This window comes from Rhinatrema bivittatum, chromosome 2 (genome assembly GCF_901001135.1).
Source record: "Rhinatrema bivittatum chromosome 2, aRhiBiv1.1, whole genome shotgun sequence".
In the NCBI taxonomy this organism is placed as follows: Eukaryota; Metazoa; Chordata; class Amphibia; order Gymnophiona; family Rhinatrematidae; genus Rhinatrema; species Rhinatrema bivittatum.
Window position 1 is genome coordinate 72299631 of NC_042616.1, and position 7244 is coordinate 72306874.

Here is a 7244-nt window from a genome sequence, read left to right on the forward strand (position 1 = left end):
CTTCAATACGCTACACAGGGGCTACCGGTGCCATTGGTTGACCCCTATCACATGGTAGGGGCTGAAGGTAACCGGCACCATTTTGCTTAGTGGCAGCTGAGGCCCTGGGAGCGGCAGATCGCGCCCGGGACCTTCTCTGGACCACTAGGGGGGTGTCGGGAGGGTGACACTCGGGGGGGAGGCAGGGCGAGTCGGGGAGCTGGCTGCCTGCCGCGGCGCCCCCCTAAATCTCGGCGCTTGGTCTCCATCTAGGCGAGTCGAAGGCTGCCAGAATTTTGAAAGGGCACTTTTTGCCCTTTCAAAATTCTGCTGCCTGCCGTGGTACCCCCTAAGTCTTGACGCCCTAGGCACAGGCCTAGCTCGCCTAGTGCTTCCACCGGCCCTGTCAGGCACGCAGCAGTTCATTTAGCAGAACGGAAGCCTCTCCTGAGGCTCTCTGCTCACTTCTTTACGTTTACTTTTTTGTCTCCACCTTTGTCTCCCCTCCCCGCAGCCGTGGCTACAGGGGCCTGCCTTTGTTATGTAATTGACCTCCCTCCTTCCCTCATCACCGTGGCGGCTGGAAAAACACCCTCTCTCTTCACATCTCAGCTGCAGGAAGCCTCTCCTTTAATCTCTGCCAGGGAGCCTCTCTTTGCCCAGGTATTTTCAACATTAGACCCCCAGAGCTTACTTCTAACTCTTAAGATGCTTCTTTGCTCCAAAGCCCCTTTCTTGAATCTGGGCAGCCAAAACAACAGCAGATTTCAGCCTAGAAGTGTCTGCCAAAAGGATTTTTTTTTTCTTCCATAGTTCCACTGAAGCTTTATAAGTACAAGGTGCTGTTCTTTGTCATTTTGCTTGCATCAGAAAGAGGAACGTACTGCATTAAAAAAAAAAAAAATCCACAAGAAAGTCCTGTGACCTGTAACTTACCCATTACAATAAAAATCATATGTTAGAATAACTCACTGCTGTTTATATTTTCAAATAGCCCCTTAAAAAATATCAAAATAAGAATTATGTCTGCTCTGACATAGTCCAAACATGAACTATTCCCCTGGGATGAGACATTCCTGGAAATGTTTGTGGTGCAGTTGACCTGCAGGGAGGAGAAACTCTGACCTCTATATAAAACAAACAGATGTTTACTGTCCTGCTCTTGTGACAATGCTAAAATGGAGTAATAATAATTATGAATGCTAAACAGAGCTTCTGCTGCCTATAAATTGTACCAGCTGTAGCTTTTTGCCAAGCTAGAGGCAGCTGGATATCAGGATAAAACAATATAAGCTTATAATATGATTTAGGTAAGATCGGGTTCATCCCTTATAGGTACCTTCCAAACTGATTCTTTTGGGCAAATCATCTCAGTGTATTCATTGTAACATAGTAATGGCAGCAGAAAAATACCAAAATGGTCCATCTAGTCTGCCCAGCAAGCTTCCCAAGGTAGCAACTGCTGCTCCGTGCAGGTTACCCCCACATTTCTGATAATAACTGCCGCTCCGTGCAGGTTACCCCCAAGCTTTTTTATTTATTCCCATCCCAGGGGCAGATTGGCCTATTGGGGGACCGGTCTAGCTGGTCACATGATCTCAACTCTGCAGTGTGGCGCCGAGTGGCTGTTAGTGCAGGCTGCAAGATACCACTATCTTCCTCAGCCCTGCCTGCCCTCCATCAAGATAGGTGGCGAGGCTGCAAAAAAGTAGGGAAGAGGCCCAGAAGCAGTAGTTTCAGTACTCCCCCGCCCCCCCCCCCTGGAAGTGAGGCCCCACCAGCGAAGAAAAGTGCCGGGACTCGGGCCGCTGCAAGGAAAGGCCGCTGGTAAGAAGGCCAGGCCCCGGTCCCTCTCCAGCGAAAGACAACTGAGTTAAGGAAGAAGGGACAGGATGAGAGAGGAAGCGAGGTGAAGGGAGTGAGAAGGTTGAGAGAATGAGTGGAGTGAATGAGAAAGGGAAAAGAAAGCAAAAGGTATGGAATATGAGGCTTAAATGAAGAGAGGGGAGAGATGAGAGGGAAAGGTGGGAAGGAAGTGAATGTGTAGGAGGGAATATGAGAGGTGAGTGGAGGGAGAGAACATAAAGCAGATGGGTGCTAGCAAGGCTCCTCCCCCCAGCAGAAAGACAACCTAAGATTACTGGATGAGTGAGGGGGAAGGAAAGAGAAAGGTGTGTGGGTGAGTAGGGAGGACAGAATTAGGCCTGGCATGGAAGAGACCTGGTAGGGGCCATCACAGCCAAAGGAAGAAGGGGCGGGGGAGAGAAGGAGGGCTGGTAGCCAAATAAATAAATCCCGTCCAGCTGGTAGAAGGAAGGTGAGAGAGAGATAACCCTGGTGAGGCAACATGTGTGTGTGTGTGCGTATAAGAGAGGAGGGAGTGCATGAGAGAGTGCAGGATAGAGAGGGTGATAGTGCCTGAGGGAGAGCATGTACGTGAATAGGAGGGAGTACATAAGAGAGAGACAGCATGCGTGTGATTAGGAGAGGGAGGGCGTGCATAAGAGAGAGCATGCATGTAAGAGTGAGAGAGGTGCATATATGACAGAGAACATGTCCATGTTAGAGTGTGTGCCTGTGAGAGAGCGAGGAGCTAGTTTGTGGGTCTCTCCCCCACAAGTTGCACTACATACAGTGTCTGTCTTGTTGCAGTTTCCTTTTCATTTTTTGTCTGCAGGTTTCTATTTATGCTTCATGGTCTCTTTTTTTATTCTTATTTGGGACCATGGATTTTATAACATGTGCGTGCCGGGTAGCTTTATTTTTTATGTTTTAAGGGGTGTGTGCATATATATCTAAATTATATTGTATGTGTTATTGGGTACCCATGGGCCAGTATGGAGAAAAATCCCCCGGGCCACTATTTTCCCACAATCCGCCCCTGGTTCTACCAAACAATATAGTCATGTTAAACTATATTACGAAGTGATAATCTGTCTACTATTGTGTTGTGTTGTCACTGGAAGGATTCTATAGTGCTGAGGCCTGGACTGGTATCTTGATTACATTTCAACCTGTTTCTAATGAGTTCTTACTATTGAATTTACCTGAAGCCATACGTCAGAAACTAGGTTAAGTTCATTATCATTTATAAATATTGCCACGTATCCTGTATCCTTGTGCTGCAGGGGCCATTGGGCCCGACACTGAAAGAACAGGTTTAACAACTAATCCCATGAAGTGTAACTTGCGAAACGGGAGGTGCAATATTTGGATGGAGAGGTTTCATATGGCCAGTAATAGCCAAAGTAGAAGACATAAAAGCCACCACATATCAGGAAGCAGCTGAGGTCTCTCTTGGGCCTAATGGGCTATTACTGGAGTTTTATGTTTAAATTCATGTAGGTAGGCTCACCTCTCACTGATTTGTTAAAAAAAGGGATCCAGAAACCAGATAGACCTGTGACCCATACAGGTAAGAGCCTTTCAGGGGCTAAAAGATAGTTTGTGTAAAAGTCCAGTGTTGCATGGGAGATTTCAAGAAGTGGGTAATTTTACAAACGGATGCTTCAGCGGGAGAATTGGGCGCAGTGCTGTCCCAGTTGTCAGAGGGGGGAGGAAGAACACCTGGTGCTGTAATAGAGTAGGAAGTTGCAAGATCATGAAAGAAATTACACGACCGTAGAAAAGGAGTGACTAGCCATAAAGTGGGCAAATGAAACCCTAAAGTATTATTTATTTATTTTATTTATTTAAAAACTCTTCTGTACCGTCGTTAAGTTGGAGAACCATCACAACGGTTTACATATAGGCACGATAACAATTATGAGTGGTATAGATTACAACTTGAGTATGTGCCGACATAGTTCGGTAACAATATAGTGCAATAAGCTAAAAGTTAAGTGAGCTAATCAATTTGGTATGACAGTTTCTCAACGGTATAAGATTAACATTACTATGAGTTTGTTCGGTGCGTCCAACTTAATCAATTGGTTTTCTCCTTCACTTTGTCTTTATCGAAGGCTTGTTTATAGAGCCAGGTTTTCAGGTTAGATTTGAAGATTTTCAGATTTCTCTGGAGCCTTAATTCGAGAGGCATGGTGTTCCATAATACGGGGCCAGCCAGTGACAGTGCTCTTTCCCTAACTTGAGTGAGCCGTGCTGTTCTGACTGAGGGGACAGTTAGTAGAGCCTTATTTGCAGATCTTAGGTTTCTGTGAGGGACATGTACGCGCAGAGCTGTGTTAAGCCAGTCGGCTTTTTCCTCATGTATTAGCTTATGGATTATATATAGAACTTTGTATTGTATTCTTTGTTCTATTGGGAGCCAATGTAGTTCGGCGAGTGTTCCAGTTAATGTGGTCCCTTCTTTTTTTTCCAGTTAAAATTCTTGCGGCGGAGTTTTGTAGTATTTGCAGCGGCCTAAGTGTAGATTGTGGTAGCCCAAGTAATAGTGCATTACAATAGTCTGTGCTTGCGAATATCAGTGCCTGTAGGATTGTGCGAAAGTTGTTTAGTGTTAAGAGGGGTTTCAGTCTTCTAAGAGTCATTAGTTTACCATATCCTTCTTTTATTTTCTGTGAGATGTGCTGTTTCATGCATAGCTCAGGGTCCACTATAACCCCAAGATTCCGTACTTTTCTTGCTGGTTCCACGTTATTTATCTGGGAGACAGTTCACTTTGGTAACTGATCATTTCATGCCCCTTTAAGTGGTGAGTATGATGAGAAATGGTAATGCCTGCTTTACTAGACGGTATATGGTCGTATAGGCCTACAGTTATGAGCTGGTGCTTAGAGTGGGGAAATGTCATGTAAATGCTAATTTCCTATCCCAGGAGTGTTTGGGAGAAGAAATTGATGGAGATTGCTGGTCTTCGCTAGGGAAAGGGGGATAATGTGATATTGACCCAAGATGAGCCAGCGAGAGAAAAAAGAAACCCCCCCAGGGCAGGACAAATGGGGGAGAGAGAAAGAGTTGCTTGCCTGTAACAGGTGTTCTCCTAGGACAGCGGGATGTTAGTCCTCACCAGGGCCAGTGCAAGGTATTAGGTGCCCTAGGCACCTTCTGCCTTGTGTCCGCCAGCCCCCCCCCCCCCCAGTCACTCCGCCAACCCCCAGTCTCGACCCAGACTCCTACCTTGTTCTCGATCGCGCCTGCTACGTGTGTGGTTTTTAGGCCGCGAGCACGTTGGGCGCTGCTCACGGCTCGCCGAATCTCCACTCCTGTTTGACGCCGCTGGTGGCCCCACATGGCTCACACCTCCTAATAGTTGATACCCTGGGCCCAGGCCTAGTTCGCCTGGTGCTTCCACCGGCCCTGGTCCTCACAAGTGGGTGACATCATCGGATGGAGCCCGGCACGGAAAACTTATGGTTCTATTTGAACTAGATGGCTCTCTACTATATCAAGTCTCTGCTGGACCTGAGCAAATTGTACCTTGAAAGCCATCATCTCAATTATAATATCTTCTATTGTTTCACAATTAATTTTTAACAGGTCATTAATTCTTTTAATCTTTTTAATTGCTAGTTATTTACTGTTTTGTTCTGGAAGCTGAAGAGAATGTGCGGCTGGAGAACATAGGGGTGCTCAGGCTTATTTGTGGATGGACTTCAATTAAATTCTAACTCACCCTGAAATGTGGCCAGAAAGTAAACTCTACATGGGAAGGTATATTAAAGGAGATCCTGCTGTAATACTTCTTTGGGATGGTCAGAAAAATGATAGAGTTTTTTAGTGGTGGCTAAAAGATGCCAAACTGTTAAAAATAAGGGCATCAGAGCTGCCTGCCCTACCGTTGCCAGACCTGGGAGGGGAGCGCTGCAGAACTTCGTGGCTGCCCGACGCTGATGTCATCTGTGCTTTGGGGGCCTATATAAGGAGATGCCCTGCAGTATCGTTCAAGCTGCCTGCCCTACTGTTGCCAGACCCAGGAGAGGAGCACTGTGGAACATCGTGTCTGCCCGATGCTGACATCATCTGTGCATCGGGGGCCTACATAAGTAGGTGCCCTGCGGCGTGCCACTGCCAGCGCAACGAAGTCGCACGCCTCTTACACCTATTTTCTTAGACTCTAATTTCAGCTAAGAATGGGGAGAAAGAGGCAGGGAAAGTTTCCTTACCCACCCCAAGCCTCCAGCTCAACTCCTATGGATCGTCATATTATCCCCAGCTCAACACTGCACGAGAATGTGAGCACAGAAGTGGAGAATATCTCCCTGAGTCCTGAAATTAGATCTCTGCCTCCCATTCCAAGGGGCCGATGCAATATTATTCGCGGAAAGCGGGCACTGACTTTTCAGCGCCCGCTTTCTTAACGCTTTCTTATGAAAGCCGACGCTGAGTTTATCGGCGTCGGTTTTCATTACTGCAGCCGGCCGGTTATGAAAACCGACGCCGAACATATCGACGTCAGTCTTCAAAGCGGCCGGCAGAGGGTTTTTAAAAAAAAAAATTTCAGTGCGCTCAGCTATTAACGCCTCTTGGCAAGCGTTAATAGCTAAGCAATAAATGTGCGTCTGAGACGCACATTTATTTTTTTGCATTTGGAGTGAATGAGTAATAGCTAACTCATTCACTCCGCGTCCGATGTGCGTTGAATAGGCACTAATCCCCCTATGCATTAGGGGGTGGATTAGCGCCTATTTAATCTGTGTCCGACAGCAGGTTAAACAGGGCACACTCGGCTGAGCGAATTGTATTGCATCGGCCCCCAAGTACTCTATGGGGCAGATTTTCAAAGGGGTACGCGCGTAAGATACACATGTAACCCCCGAAAACCTGCCCCAAGCTGCCCTTGCACCTGCCGAGCCTATCTTGTATAGGCTCGGCGGCGCGTGCAAGCCCCGGGACGCACGTAAGTCCCGGGGCTTGCAAAATGGGGCATTCTGGGGGTGGGGCCGTGGGCGGGGCGCCGGACCGGGGGCATGCTGGGGGCGGGACAGAAGCCTCCGGCATAGCCGCCGTGCCGGGGGATGGAGAGCCGGCGCGCGCAAGTTACGCCTGGCCGGAGGCAGGCGTAACATCTTCGATAAAGGTTAGGAGGGGGATTTAGGTAGGGCTGAGGGGTGGGTTAGATAGGGGAAGGTGGGGGGAGGCGGAAGGAACGGGGGCAGGCTGTTCGGCTCGGTGTGCAGGTTGCACAGTTGTGCACCCACCTGCGCGCCCCGACCCTGGATTTTATAACATGCGGGCGGCAGCACGCACATGTTATAAAATCGGGCGTAGATTTGTTAGCGCTGGGTTGTGGAACAAATCTGCGCCCGCGCGTACCTTTAAAGATTTGCCCCTATCTGTGCAACAAGAGGTTATTTCTGATCATA